This window comes from Gordionus sp. m RMFG-2023, chromosome 3 (genome assembly GCF_954871325.1).
Source record: "Gordionus sp. m RMFG-2023 chromosome 3, tfGorSpeb1-WG-v2, whole genome shotgun sequence".
Classification (NCBI taxonomy): domain Eukaryota; kingdom Metazoa; phylum Nematomorpha; class Gordioida; order Chordodea; family Parachordodidae; genus Gordionus; species Gordionus sp. m RMFG-2023.
In genome coordinates this window covers 36,249,187-36,266,380 of record NC_088777.1, presented here as the reverse complement: position 1 = coordinate 36,266,380, position 17,194 = coordinate 36,249,187, and the positions used below count along the sequence as shown (strand labels likewise).

General features: G+C 29.4%; 1 protein-coding gene across 1 annotated transcript in view; it reads left to right on the top strand.

The window, feature by feature from the left end:
• The first annotated feature begins 2,539 nt into the window (after positions 1 to 2,539).
• LOC135926417 (chromosome transmission fidelity protein 18 homolog) overlaps positions 2,540 to 17,194 on the top strand; it is a 45,178-nt gene continuing 30,523 nt past the window's right edge. The window contains exons 1-6 of the mRNA XM_065462291.1: positions 2,540 to 2,544; positions 2,601 to 2,646; positions 2,692 to 2,759; positions 2,801 to 2,913; positions 2,959 to 2,999; positions 3,039 to 3,153. The gene's annotated coding sequence lies outside the window, so the exon portion shown is untranslated. The remainder of the gene's footprint in view (positions 2,545 to 2,600; positions 2,647 to 2,691; positions 2,760 to 2,800; positions 2,914 to 2,958; positions 3,000 to 3,038; positions 3,154 to 17,194) is intronic.

Here is a 17,194-nt window from a genome sequence, read left to right as displayed (position 1 = left end):
AAGCCCGATTCGGGTCGATCTTTAAAAACGGCCCGATTAAGGTTATGACCAAAATAATATTATGTAGGCCTGGAGATTGTGCTCATAGCTAGTAGAAAGGCTTGGATATCTACTTGCTAAATTTTGTGGCTTACACAATATTATTTTGGCTAAAATCTTGATCGGGCCGTTTTTAAAAAATAGGGCTTTTAAAAACAGGAGTTGATATACTATCAGGAATGTTCATTTGAGTATATTTAGATTAAAATAAATGCATGAAGAGGATTTATTAGCTTGGTGTTTTGTTGTCAGGATATCTTCGCATCAAGTGATAATATAATCAATTGATAAATGAGGGATTTCTTCTGAGCGATATAAATTTTAAAATTAATTATGACTATCCTATCAGCTATTTTTTGGGAAACATTCTTATGTATGATTAATCGATTTAGTTGAATCAAGTTTACTAAACGTAAACTTTTCTAGTAGGTCAAAATTATCGAAATTTTCTTCAACAATTTATAATTGTAGATAATAAATTTATTCGATTGTTTTGAAAATTGGGATAGGTAATTCTAGAATATTATTATCTAGTAAAATTCCGGGGTTTTAATCGGTCCCAAAATTTTCTTCGATTCCTATTCCTATTGGCGGTATTTTATATTGATAAATTAGATTTATAAAACTGATTTAGAAATATAAATTAAAAAATCAAAATTAATTATGAAATTATAATTCAACTACCATTTACCAAGCTCAGTTTTCCGCCTGCGAGGTGAAGGGTTGTGATTCACAAAGGGCAAGGAATTATAAATTATGATAAATCACAAAAATGGGGATGGATTACAAATCGTTGGGAATCAGAGTTTAATTACAATATGATTGAGTTAAATTTGACAAAATATTATCAATATTTTCATTAACCAATTTTTTTAGAAGTGGTAAAATAAAATTTCATTTATAATTTAATATATACGCTTTTATTCCTCAATCTAACTTTTCAACTAATGGTTTATACAATTACATATGTCATTAGGTTTATATTAGTATTAGTCTATCACAACAAATGAACCGAGAGTGTTTACGGATTTTTTCATAATAATGGTTATCGTGGAAAACAATTTACTTATTTTATTTTAAAAATTCCAATAATTTAAGTGGAAACAAAATGGTTTTTTATATTTCTAATTTCTTATAAAATAAAAAATAAAAAACTTAATGTAAGATCATTATGTTAGATATAAGATAAAATGTAAAATACTCGATTTAATATATTTAATCAAATAAACAATGTAAATATTTTATTATTATAGGAAAACTAAATTATTTTTTATATCTGTCTATTTTCGAAAAATAAAAGATTATCTTATTTAAGAAAATAAAAGTTTTTCAAACTGGATCAAGAAGAAGATGGAATAAATTTTAAAATTATCGCCAAAACCGTTTGATATAAATGTATGATGTAAGTTTATGTCAATACAGTATCGATACTAACCGCCTCCTAAATCTAATTTATAATAATTTACATGGCACCAAATCGATATATTACGTTTCCTGCCCCAATACAATCTTTACAACAATTAAATAAATTTATCTACTGGATACTATGTATGCTAATTTCGCTGCCCAACAAAAGTATGAAGTAAAAAATAAAAATTATAAAGTGTCCATCATAATTTATGAGACAAAGGGAATAATTAGGCATTATTTAGAAATATTGAACAAAATAATTTCGATAAAAAAATTAGGCGAATAGCATCAGGAAGATAAATAATTTTAAGATATGTAAGTAAAAATTTTAATTCAACTTATAAAATGATTGAAAGAATCTAAAAATAAAATTTTAATAAATAAAAATTGTTGCAGTTTTTCTTTACAAAAAAATGCATTATGCAAATCGTAAACAAAAATAATGTTTTATTAAAATATCCCCGTCTATGTAAATGAGAAAAAAACACGCGATATTTGTAGATTTTTTCATACTTTAACAGTTTTAACAAGTGGGATGTAGAACTTTTTATTCTTCGCTAGGGAGACTATGTAAATGTTGATTAAAGAAAAAGGATATATAATGGAGAAATTATGATGCGAAAAAAGATTATTATTATTTTAACTAAAATTTACTTATTTTTCTTTTCTTTTCTTATATTAATTTTAATTTTCTTTTATTTTGATTATGTTTTTCACTTTGTATTTAATTATATTGATTATTATTTAATAAAGGATTCAACTATAATTTTAGTATATATTTCTTTTTCTATTTAGGTTTTGATTTCCAATGACAAATTTTTCAATTGTGACAAAAATATTTAAATGTCAAAATATTTGAGAGGAAGACTCTACAATATTTAGATGTTGCGTCGAGAATTCTAATATCATTTTCACATATTTTATGTGATTGATGTGAGATGTCACCGTTTACGCGGCATTATATTTAATTAAGTCTATTTAGCGGTAAAATTTAAGTTTATATAAAACACATGGAATTATCAACGAGTAAAGAATGTATAATTGATTTCAAAAAAAGATTTTCAGAATTATCTAATATAAATGAGATAAATTCAGGTATGTATTATGTATCTTAATTTCTATGGACTTTTACAAAATTTTTTGATTTATAGCAAATAAAACATATATAAAATCATTAACTAACTCTAAAATTGCATGGTATACCACATATATTTTCATAATAAATAATATCCTAATATTAAGTGGGAAAGAAGTCATATTACCAAGCATCTTTTCAATCACATCTAATAATGGTAGAAGAATATATTTAGGTAAATATTCACATGATTTGCAAATCTAATTTAAATTCAAGATATTAAGAATAATATAAATAATATTCAAACACAGTTGCCAGTTGATCAGCCACAGAAATTATTGCTCAAAACGTATAAAGAATTATATATTGAATCACAGAATATAATAGAGGTATTATTTAATTTATGCTAAAAATAATAGCATATTGTGTCTAAGAAAAATGAATTATCAAATTCACTAAATGTAAAAGCCACAAGGTATATTACAGAATTTAATAATATGTAAAATTTCTATAGTTCATTAAAAAATTATAAGGAAATTTCTCCAAATTCTGAGCATATTAATCAGGACCATAAGTTATGGACAGACAAATATAGGGCAAGGAAATATATAGAGCTCCTGACGGAAGAGGTTGATATAAATTAATTTCTCTTTTTCCAAAACAACTTTTAAGATTTCAATATAACCAATAAATTCTTTATAGATCAATGTTTACCAAATCTCTTCAATTTAAATTTTTTTCCTGAACCTAGCTTAGCCATTAATATAATATTTTGTAATTCCAAGTCACACCTGAGCCTGTATTTTTATTTTATAACAGACCTGGCCCAAAATTTTATTTTAATTAAAAAATAAATTAAAGCATTTTATAAAGATGAATATAGTAAAAAAACACTAATTGTTTTATCATACTTGATTTGAAAAAATAGCTAACACGATATTTTAGATAGAAAATTATTGCCTAAACCACAAGATTTTACTAAGCTTCTCTGCCATTTATGAGCAAATCTTCAGGCTTTAGTTATATTTTTTTGAATAAAATATTGAGTTAGTCATTCTTAAAAATCAGATCAAATCAAGTTCTTTAATAACATTAGTCAGATCCAATCATAAATTAAGATTTAGACAAATATTTTAATTTTTAGGCCCATGCCCAACCCCTGATGAACCAGACTTTAGGATAAATTACAGGGCTCTACCTCTAACATGGAAATATGGGGGAAGGGGTGCAAATGCAATGATATCTTGAATTCTCAAAGGCAAAATTTTCAAATTGTGGGAGAAATTCGGTATTTTGTGGGAGTAATATAAAAATTGTGGGAGAAATATGAAAATTGCTAAAAAACGGCCGGCAAAAGCCCGACTTAGTTATCCGCTTATTATTTTTTATAAATATAAAATAGGTAATTATTTTTCAAATTAAAATAGCCAACTATTTTTCAAAATAAAATAGCCAACTATTTTTCAAAATAAAATAGCCAACTATTTTTCAAAATAAAATAGCCAACTATTTTTCAAAATAAAATAGCCAACTATTTTTCAAAATAAAATATCCAACTCTTTTTCAAAATAAAATAGCCAACTATTTTTCAAAATAAAATATCCAACTCTTTTTCAAAATAAAATAGGTAACTATTTTTCAAAATAAAATATGCAGCTATTTTTCAAAATAGGTAATTATAGTACGACACAAAATTTCTTAAATACTATCTTTATTATTAAAATAACATATTGATTTATTATAATATATTAATTTTGTTTAAAAATAATAACCAACAATCTTTTTTAAATACAAAAGAATAACAAGATAAAATTTTATAAAAAAATTGTAATTTTTACAATGTAAAAAAATATATTTTATGCTAATGTATAAATAAGATTTTATAAAAAAACAAACAATTTTAAATTTACAATGTAAAAAATAATTATAATCAGTGCGGGGAAGTTGTTCTACAGTATTTAGTTAATACAATGGGGGAAGGGAATATGATATTTTGAAGCATCAAAAATCTTCAAAGCATAAATCAGTACAGGGCAGTCTATCAACATCTATTGCAAAACAAAAATATTCTTTAAAAATAAGAAATAATACAGATGCAACTACAGTTGCGGAAATGGTATGCAGTATAATATTAAGAGAGCTACTTAACATCACAATGTTGGTAGAATCTTTCCCCATAATATTTAACGACTAATATAAATAAAAAGTATACTTTGTAGAACACTAATGAGCAAGGCTATCATCAATGTTTTAGGATATAAATCCAGAAGGTCAATTCTTGACGATTTGAAAGATGTGCAAACATATGCAATTCTAACAGATGTATCTAATAAGGAGATATCAAAACATTTCCCTTGATCCTCCCCTATTTCAACAAAATTAATGTCATTTCAATAAAACTATTAAAAAAAATTTCTCCACATATGAAATATCCATATGGCAGATTTGGCATTACCAATGAATTGCATGGCAGCTTTCTGATCTGATAATTCCTCAGTGAATTTGGCAAAAACCAGAGTGTATTTACAGAATTGAGTCAGCATAATGTTGGTTGACAGGTTCCTCCTAATACACGCCATCGTAGAATTTTAAAATTTTACAAACCTTTAAAAAATAAATAGATTATAAAAGCTGTCCTAATATTTTGAAAAAAATTTTCAAAAATAAATGGCAGAAGTATATTTAGGAATTTTACATATAGGAAATCTACTATATGCTGTTAATATGCAGTTGCAATCAGAAGAATATAATTTAAAGTTCACTAAATTATGCTGCAGAAATACCAAAGTAAGAATATTATTACTATTATCGTAATTTAATAAGATTTAATATTATGTCATGTTTGAGGAGATTGTAATGCTTCTTTATTTTTATGATTTGCCAAAATATTCAAAATATTAATTTAACAATGTAAAAAATAAATTTATTTGATTTTATGCAAATGTATAAATAAGATTTTATAAAATATAGAAAGTCAAATAGTTATAGTTAATTATATTTTATTTGAGATTTAAATAATGGAACTAAACGTTTACCGTCGTTATTAAGATATTTATAAAATTCCTGGCATGACATTTTATAATTTTTTTAACCATTAACTCGGCTTCTAATGTTGTTAAAGCAATTCGATTTCTCTCCTTTCTCCAGGCAGTCCTCATCAGGCTAAAAATGCGCTCCGATTAGGCATTAGAATGAGGTAAGGAGAAAAAATACTCGCAAATTTTTTCCAAGCATGGGGATTTATCGTTATTACGAAAAAATTCCACCCATTTCTCCTCTGCTTTTAGACCATCTAACTTTAAGTATTCTGGCGAAATATAAAAAATGGAAAAATTACAATCTCTTCAAACAAGGCTTCAATGTCTATCGGTAATTTTAATATATTTATTAAATTACAAAAACCATCAAATGATGGTTTCTGTTCCAAGGTCATAATATTTAAACATTTGTAAATAGAAGTTATTAAAATCAAATTTTGATTGTAAATATTCTAAAATTGTCTTAATAAAAATATCTGCTTCATTTAAAAATGTATTAATTAGAGTATTATAGAACATTTTAATATAATATTTTTAGCAATAGCGCCATAAAATTTATTATCTATTTTTAACTGTAGAGATGAACAGAGCTGTAGCATGATTTTGTCTTTTTCAATAAAGAATCTTTTGATTGCAACTGAATATTAACTACATGAAGTAGATTTCCTACATGTGAAACTAATCCCAAATATGCTTCTGACATTTCATCCTCGAAAAAATTTTTCAAAATTTTAGGACAGCTTTTAAAATCTTTATTTAAGAAGTATTTCTTTAAGGGTTCGTAAAATTTTAAAATTCTCTCGATGTCAGGTATTAATAATAACCACCTGATAGGTACATATCGCAACAACTCACACCATTCCAAATCAGACCACTCCACCAATTCTTTTAATTCAGTGACTCTTTTAGTTGATGAACTAAATTCGTTAAAATATTTCATCACAATTACTTCGACATCTACAGATAGTACATTCATTGCCTTCTTGCAAGAATTATGCAGTATATGGCATATACAGCCAATTGGTATTAATTCATTATTGTGCTGCCTCAATTCGGTAAATACACCTTGATTTTTGCCAAAATTAACAGAGGCATTATCAGCGCAGAAAGCTGACATGCAACTCATTGATAACCCTGAATCAGCTATATTTACCATTATGTGGTTAGCTATATCGTTGAATTTTTCACTATCGGATGAAAAAAATTTCAATAGTTTTATAGAAATGCCCTTATTCTTGTTGAAATAGCGAAGGATCAAGGGAAATGTTTTAATATTTCCCTTATTTGATGAATCTGTTAAAATAGCATATGGATTTCCTTCTTTCAAATCGTCTAGAATTGACCTCTTGGATTCAGGTCCTAACATATTTGTGATAGCCTTGCTCATTTTTGTCCTACCGCAAGTAAAGTTAGCACTTATTTTGGAGTCGTTAAATATTATGGGGAAAAGATTCGACCCACATTGTGATGACAGATAGCATATGAATTTTGCATGATGGTACGCATATTTTTAAAATGATAATATTTGGTAGATTGTCCTTTGTTATAACTGAGCTATTGTTGAATAATATATCAATTATATTTATAATCTTTTGCATATACTTTATGGAATAATATAAAAGTAAGTAGTGAAAAATATTATTTAATCAATATTATTCATCCACTAACTTTATTTAAAAGAATTAGAGATCAGAATAATATCCACTTCTAAAAGTTCTATTCTTCTAACACAAAAATTTTGAAAATGTCGAGTGGAGCACTGCAATTCTAGATAACGATATAAAATATATTAAGTAATTTAAAATATATTTATAATAATTATACATACTGTTCTAACTTCTATTCTTTCTAACACAAAAATTTTGAAAATGTCGAGTGGAGAATTTTATAAAAAATATATTTTAGAGCGGAAAAATAAAATAAAAGAACTAGACATATTTTTCGAATAAATATTTAAAATTTATTTTAAAAATATAAAAATAATCAAATACTGTCTCTTAAAATTATTATTTATATATTAAAAACATTAAAATGCTAAAAAAAAAAATTGTGGGAGAAATTAAAAAATTGTGGGAGCTTTTTGTGGGAGATTTCTAATTGTGGGAGTTTTGTGGGAGTGAGATGTATGTGGGTAAACTAAAAAATTGTGGGAGACTCCCACAGATGGGGGGAGACATGGCAACCCTGCTCATGGTCATTTATTTTATAATTGAATTATATTTTAGTCATCCAAGGGGCCTCAGATTCATTGGCTTAGGTGAGAAAGGGGGGGGGGAAGTCAAGAGGACTATGTTTTAAATATCAGTATTATTAAATTTCCTTTTTTTTATCTGTCCATTACAATTTTTATACTAGTTGCCCAGATAGTTGAAATTATTGTGCATTTTATTTAATTAATTGCCCAGACTGATAAAACATTTATAGATTGGGCCAACCAAAGAGTTGAAATAAATTTATATAAAAATATTGGAATTCTTAAATAAATTTAATTGCAAAATAAATGAAGGTAAACTATATCATGTGCACAGAGGTGCCAGATCAAAATTTTCAAAATACGGTAATTTTTTATTATATATATATTTTATTACCCACCCCACTCTTCCTTATCCCCTTATCTTTTTTTAAAAAAATAAGTATTTAGCACCTTAGACCCTACATTTTATAATAATTATCTATATAATTTAATTAATAAAAAATTGTTTTTAGAATTAATTTTTTTATTTGTTGATATACTTTTTGTAATAAATTATTTGTTTAAAAAAACAGGTTTCATTTTAAAATTAACAAATAAGAATTATATGGGAAATAAATATATATAAATTTTTATATATAAAACATTTAAAAGGATGGTACATATCACCCGAGAGGAGTTTAGAAAATTTGATCAACAGATTTCAAGTAAAATCTGCTGACAATGGTAGAATCCTTCTTAGTCTGTAATCTGTCTCCTTTGTTTCCCTAAGGTTTTGATAAAATTAAGGACTTCATTTCCGAACTTGCATAAGGTGTTGGTAACTATAGGTATTAAGACTGTGTTGTGAGGCAGCATATTAATTTTTATAAGACTTCGGCCTTTTCGATGACAGAAAAAATGAGATATTAGTCTTCGCTGCAAAATCGATACAAGTGCAGTCCCAGATCAGTGAGAGACTATTCTTCCAGGGGATAAGGGATATACCATGATGGCATATGGCATCATCATTAGAAAGACCCACTGGTTCAAGAGTGGATGGGATATTAACTTCTTTGAGGGCAGCTAAGAGAATGTTAATGGTGTATTTGTAGTGTTATAGTGCGCTACTTTTTTCAGTATCGATAGCTCGCTACTAATTTAGAGTAGCGACGTAGCACTAATCATTTTATTTAATTTAATTTTGAAATTTAAATTTTTATTTAAAAATCTGCATTATAAACATAGTTTTCAAAATAATTTAAAATGTCGACAATAGAGATTGATATTGATGATTTTTGCTACTGATCATATCGACAAAGTAATTTCCTTGAAAAAATCTAATTTCCTTCCTGAATTCGCAAAATATTTTAATTTCGATTAAAAAAAAAATGGTATAAATTTCATTGTAAGATGTACCAGAAGGTTCTATCATCAAACAAGACTAGCGGCTTAAACTAGGAAATATTTAAGAGTAATATATCAAACAAATTTGGTTCCCATTAAATCACTAAAAAAATCGCTAAAAACAAATAAATTGTGAATCTCTCTTATATCTATTAGAAAATTTTTTAAGTTTGAAATAAATATTAATAGATGCGTTTTTCCTAATTCTAAGAACAATGATAATATTTCCTCCATTTTTAGCGATTTTTAAAAACTCAAATGCAAGCCTTTTTCCTAGCATCTATTAATATTATTTTCAATATTAATTTTAATTTTTTTTATGAGATATAAGCAAGATTCCAAATTTTTCGCGATTTAGAATGTGTAGCTAAATCCTTATTCTTAAAATAAAATTTAAGTCAAAGCTGTATCTATAAAAGTTTTTGAGCTTGAGTTTATGTGAAAGTTTTTCTAGCTCAGTCAATACATGGTATGTTTCAACTGACCATAAGATATTATTCAAGAATTATATTATAATTTAAAAATTAGAATAAATAATTAATATTAACATTTTATTTTATCATCAACTCATCTATTTAATGTTAATATTTTATAAATTATTATATGGATGTCAGACATGCTTAAAATTAACCACTCATTTATATAAATTTTATCAAAACATACTAAAACATAATTATTTCAATCCTTTCACATTATAACCAATTTTGAGAGAAATTGGTTTTATAGATAAAAAGTTAAAGGGTGGTGGCCTGGCCAGTTGACAAACATGGCCATCCACTACTCCCCTACATAATTTTTATTCTAATTATTTTATAGTTTTAAATTGGCCCTATCCAGATCAAAAACACCATCTACTTATAGGTGATTTTTTGAAATAATTAATGATACTATTAAAAATGCTTTAGACGCATTTTTTTAAATCTAAAAATACTCAAATGAAATAAAATATGTATATTTAATTTAATACTGCATTGCATGCTAGTGTTAAACGATTATTTATCCATATCATATACTTTCTGATCCTTGCTTTAGACTTGGGGATGACAGTATGGAAATGACAAAAAAAACAATTATCTTATTAAACGAAAGTTTTGATTAAAAAAAATACTTAATATTAATTATACAAAAAAAAGAGACTAAATTCTAATATAAAAATAAACTCAAAAAGACACACTACTGAATTAAAGAGTTAAATTCGGAATTATAAAATAAGGAAACACTTTTTTATTAAATTTCATAGTTTTTATCATTACAAAAAATATCATGAAAAAATTACCAAGTAAAAAAAATAATGATTTCTTTTTCACAAAAAATTAACAACCTATTTTTCAGAAATGACTGACATTTCATTAATTAAAAACTAATATATATATATTTATAAAAATTGATTGACATTTCTATTAAAATAAGTATCATTTATGACATGCCACCCCTTTATGGGCTGTGGCACGCCTAACAACAAAAAAAAGTATAAATTTAACAGAGGTCGGGCTGCAGCGTATATTTTGTGGAGTCCTCATGAGAGTAATTGATTCTCCCACAACTCCATATCATCTATACGTGGAGCCTCTGCAGAAAAGGCGGACGTCGTCGGCGTAGGCCCTTGAATACTATCGACCGCTCTTTGAAGAATGTTGTCAATTGGGGGGTTTGAGGTGCTGCTGGAGCTACCGCTGGAGGTGCCAATTAGAGCACCCCGGTTGGCCGACGGAGCTTGTCGCATAGGAGCAAATGGAGCTGGCCCTCGCGTTGAGTCCTCCACTCTCCTTCGATACTGCCTGGTCGATCGTCCAATGGTATTGTCATTGATAGGGGCTAGAGGCGATCGTCCATCTCTTCCTAAGCTCGGGCACTGACTTCGAATATGGTCATTGCTACGACAATGGAAGCATTTCTTTGTACGGGGACCCACAGACATCATCGAATTATCTTGTAACATCGGGGCTGGTATCGTCATGCCGGTATTCTTGGGTATCAAAGTGATCTGAATGTAGCAGGATCCCAGATCTACTAAGCGACTGGTAGTTTCCATGTGTCTTACAGTCTTGAATATGTGGATATCAGATGCAACAGGAGATAATAAAAAAAAAACTATGCGATGGAAAAATGATAATATGACAATACCATTGGACGATCGACCAGGCAGTATCGAAGGAGAGTGGAGGACTCAACGCGAGGGCCAGCTCCATTTGCTCCTATGCGACAAGCTCCGTCGGCCAACCGGGGTGCTCTAATTGGCACCTCCAGCGGTAGCTCCAGCAGCACCTCAAACCCCCCAATTGACAACATTCTTCAAAGAGCGGTCGATAGTATTCAAGGGCCTACGCCGACGACGTCCGCCTTTTCTGCAGAGGCTCCACGTATAGATGATATGGAGTTGTGGGAGAATCAATTACTCTCATGAGGACTCCACAAAATATACGCTGCAGCCCGACCTCTGTTAAATTTATACTTTTTTTTGTTGTTAGGCGTGCCACAGCCCATAAAGGGGTGGCATGTCATAAATGATACTTATTTTAATAGAAATGTCAATCAATTTTTATAAATATATATATATTAGTTTTTAATTAATGAAATGTCAGTCATTTCTGAAAAATAGGTTGTTAATTTTTTGTGAAAAAGAAATCATTATTTTTTTTACTTGGTAATTTTTTCATGATATTTTTTGTAATGATAAAAACTATGAAATTTAATAAAAAAGTGTTTCCTTATTTTATAATTCCGAATTTAACTCTTTAATTCAGTAGTGTGTCTTTTTGAGTTTATTTTTATATTAGAATTTAGTCTCTTTTTTTTGTATAATTAATTTTAAGTATTTTTTTTAATCAAAACTTTCGTTTAATAAGATAATTGTTTTTTTGTCATTCCGTAATTCCTTATAAATTACGGAGTAAAATTATGAAATTATTGCACGCCGGTCATCAAGGTCGAGACAAGATGAAGTCTTGGGCTCGAGAATATGTATGGTGGCCTGGTATGGGCAAGGATATTGAACGGATTACCAGGAAATGCGTTCCTTGTAATGCCTGTGCTCCTATGCCCCGTAAAGAGGTAGGGCAAGTTTGGCCTAAATCAAGGAAGCCTTGGGAACGTATCCACATCGATTTCTTTGATCTTGATAAAAAGACATATTTTTTAGTGGTAGACTCATATTCTAAATGGATAGAATATGCATTAGTACATGGATACACCACAAAAATTGTTGTGAAGAAATTAAGAGAATTATATGCTCGGCTCGGTTTTCCGGACAAAATAGTGTCTGACGGGGGTCCCGCCTTTGTCAGTGAAGATTTTAAACAGTTTTGTGTTGAGTCACAGACAGAACACATTCTAGCTCCACCCTATCATCCCAGCTCGAATGGACAAGCTGAGAGGATGGTAGCCATTGTTAAAAATTGGATCAAAAAGGCTGGAACCCATAAAGAGGAGGCTTACATGTCTCAATTATATTACCTCAATTCTCGTAATCGAGAGGGAGTTACGCCTGTCGAGTTATTTTTAGGTAGGCGAACACGGGGTCCTTTGGATTTCTTAAAACCAAAGAAGAAAACTATTATCTCAATGGAAGTAAAATTAGGGGCACGGTTTGCCGTGGGACAAAAGGTTTGGGCCCGATTGTTTGACAATCGGGCAACCAAATGGGAAAAGGGTCGGGTCATATTGAACCGGGGTTCGATATGACCATTACATGTAATAAGGCTCCTCCAACACCTTTGTTGGAGGCATCAACCGCTAAAATAATTTCTAAATCATTGTTGAAACAGACTAAAATTGGCTCTTCCCCAATTTTTCCCTTTAAAATTTCAAATGCTTCTTGTTGCTCTACTTTCCAATCGAAATGAACGCCTTTTTTTAATAACTCATATAACGGGGCAGCTACCTTTGCAAAATCCTCTATAAAACGATGATAGTAATTTACCATACCCAAAAAGGACTGCACTTCAGCCTTATTATTGGGCTGCTTCAAATTTAATATATTTTTCAAATTTTTTTGCAATGGCTTCACCTCAATCCCATTTATTTGATGGCCTAAATATTCGACCTCCATTACACCCAAAATGCTTTTTTCTTGGCTGGCTCTCAAGCCTTTACCATGAATTCTTTTAAAAACTTCCTCCAGACGATGGTTATGCTGCTCAGGCGTTATCCCTGTAATTAGCACATCATCCATGTAATAAAATACACCCTCTAGTCCCTGGAAAACGGACGCCATGGTGCGCTGAAAAATAGGCGCTGACACACTCAACCCAAATGGTAATCTACAAAAAGCCAACAACCCTTTGGGAGTCGTAATCGTCAATAATTTACGAATCTCCTCCCTCAAAGGTAATTGTAAATAGGCTGACGAAAAATCAACCTTCGAAAAATATTTCGCTCCCTTCAACTGGGCCAAAATTTCCTCAATTCTGGGTAAAGGATATTTAACCTCTACTACCCATCGATTAACGGTTACTCTGAAATCAGCACATAGTCTCAATTTACCATTTGATTTCTTAACCGGTACCAACGGGGTTGCCCATACACTATATTCCACTGGAACAATGATACCATCTTTAACCCATTGATCCAATTCTTCGTCAATTTCCTTTTTCCATTCAAAAGGGACTCGACGACACGCTAGGAAAATAGGTGCAAATCCTTCCCTTAATTTTATATCTACTTGATAATCATTAAGACAACCTAATTTGTCTTCGAAAATTATTTCATACTTCTTCATTAAACGAGATATATTTTCCCTCATTTTATGTAATTCAGGAATACCAATAGCCACCACTGGGGTTTTATCAATGCTAATGTTGTTTTCAACCATTAATTCCGTGGACTTTACATACCTATCAGAATTATGGGTTGAATCATTTTGTTTTATGGTTAAATTCTTCCCTTCTATTTCACGGATATTTTTTCGAGCGTTATAAGCAATATTTTGGTCCTTCGGGTTAATTATGGCCGAACCATTATGTAGGGCAAAAATATTCCAATAATTACTGAAAGGACCTAACTGAACAATCCAATCCCACCCCATGATGGTTTCCACATCTTTCTTTACTACCCATAAATCTAGGAAAAATGTGGTATCATGAAGAATTACGCCCAATTTAGTTTTTCCCAAAACTATTATCTCAGACCCATCAAATTGTCTGACACACATAGATTCTTTCTCAAGCTTACCTTTAGGCCAATACTTAACATAATTTCTTCGAGACATTATAGAAATGCTAGCCCCTGTGTCGAACAACATGTCAATATCCCTCGAGTCAACTCTTACGATAACTCTTGGACAAGGACGAGGTTCGACTAATCTCTCAGTCATTAAAATATCATATGTTTTAATTGACTGATCAATATTAATCTCATTTGAAACATCAGTTTCATGAGAATTCTCATTTGAACATAAATTCAACTAGGAATTTAGTGGTTCCGTAACCATATTCATTTTTCTTTTTGCCAAATAACTGGGATATTTTTCCCATCTGAAAGTATTAATATTCCTTTCATCGGAATATTTAACAATACCCCTAGGATATTCCTCCCATTTAAAATCATTAGAATCTTTATTATTTTTATCATCATGAATAAAAAAATTTCGGTTATAAACCCGGCTTTTACGAGAATTATATCTCATTTCAGCATGGTTATTTACTTTATTATCATTTTTCCATCCCGATCTCCTACCTACGATTATATTTGCAATCATATAGTCAATTTTTTATACAGTTTATGGCTACATGTCCCGGTTTGTTACATTTAAAACACAAACGGGATTTGCCATAATTCGGTCGTAAAACATCAAATTTATTCGTGTTAGTACCAGAAATTTTTCTAACATTAGAATTTTCTAATGCCAGTTTCTTTAACGGAAAACCTTCACGAAAATTTTGTTCTTTGACTACGCAGGTCTCTACCTTGTGACCCACATACCCACAGCGGGTACATTTCAAATCTTCTAAAAATTTCTTATGACCTGAAAAGCCATTTTTTCCAATGGAAATATTTTTTTCATTTGTCCATGTCGGCCCACGTATTTGTCCTTTATTAATATTACTATTCGTAATCACCAACGTATTTATATCTTGATAGATAATCTTAATCACTTCTTTTAATTCTTTCAATTCCTGGAGGATAACTAAAGATCTCTCCACACTATCCAAACGATCATCATTATTATCTTTCATCGTTTCCACCTTTTCAGGTCTGCCGTTCTTGATTTCATTTAAAATTCCATTTAAACTACTTTCCAAGACCGAAATCTTTTTCCAACAATCAGCCGACACCGGAGTGTCTAATTTCTAATTACCATATACCTTGGTCGCAACCAGCGTACATTTTCCAAACAAAAATTTTATCATAATATGTAACACATACAGTAGGACCAACAATAAAATTGTCACTACGGCATTATTTACATCAAATTTATCAACCATTTGATACAAACTTTGATAAGTAACACTCGGATACTCCGAAATTTTATCAAATACGCTAGGCTCAATATCAAAATTAAATATAAAGCCCATCTCATTATATGTTTATATTACTTTCAAACGACCGTGTTAAATTTCTAAAAATTTACACAAAAAGGTGATTGCGTTGTGTTCTGAGGCGAGATACAAAATATAAAATAAAATATTTTCTTTTACCTTGAAATACCGAATAACCCTGGAATCGAAACAATCCTGGTAGTCTCGGTCACCAATGACAAAAAAAACAATTATCTTATTAAACGAAAGTTTTGATTAAAAAAAATACTTAATATTAATTATACAAAAAAAAGAGACTAAATTCTAATATAAAAATAAACTCAAAAAGACACACTACTGAATTAAAGAGTTAAATTCGGAAATATAAAATAAGGAAACACTTTTTTATTAAATTTCATAGTTTTTATCATTACAAAAAATATCATGAAAAAATTACCAAGTAAAAAAAATAATGATTTATTTTTCACAAAAAATTAACAACCTATTTTTCAGAAATGACTGACATTTCATTAATTAAAAACTAATATATATATATTTATAAAAATTGATTGACATTTCTATTAAAATAAGTATCATTTATGACAGGAAATATATAATTATTGAGTTGCAACTTGCAATAAAAAAATAAATAAATTATATATATATTTAAAATTTTAGACATATTTTTTATTTCTAAATTTTTTTAAAAGGATCTCTAAAGTACATAAAAAATAGCTAATAGCGCGCTAATTTTTTATAAAATAGCGGTTGCCATAGCGCGCTACTTTTATAAGTAGCTTTTAATAACACTAGATTAATGACGGGGTCTTGGGAGAACTTGCAGTATTTAGTTCCATAGACTGACTACACTCGACACAAATGGAGGCTAAAGCTGCATTACAGCCAAAGCGAAGAGCAATGGATATGGCTTCCAATTATTCAAGCCAGAGTTTGCATTTAACATTAAATTAATTGAGTTATCTTCGAAGTGCCTGTTCGAAAATATGCATTCAATGGAAAGGGCAATCAAGGGAGCATCCCAGTTTTTTTGAATACTGGACGGTAGAGGTGGGAGGCTGTTATTGTCTCAAAAAGTAAGGGCTTGAGATAGGTCATGATCTGCAGAAGTAGGTACATATTGATGATAACCTAGCGGCTAGACGGGATGAAATAAAGGCTGATAGAGATTTAAGATTTAGATAATATTTTCTTAGCTAAAATCTAGATTTCGCCGTTTTTAAAAAATCTACTAAATTAAGGTTTATATTTATAATAGTGTTCTGCAGAGGTATAAATTGCATAGCCCAGCCCTTGTAAAAAAAATTTGCGGCTTGGATTATTTTTCAATAAAAATTTCCCCCGACAAGATTTTAAATCTTTAGGCCGGCCCCTAATAGTTTTTACAAAAAAATTTTTTTAGGTCCTGTCTAAGTTTATTTTTGTAAGAAAAAATTACAGCCTTGCCCGGATGTAAAAATTTTTTTTTATGACTCTGATTTATAAAAAAAATTTTAACCTTCATTTAAAAGAATCTTTGGTTTCTTGAAAAAAATATACCTATTCGGCATTTTAACGGTTCGTTTTTTAGCAAATATGAAAT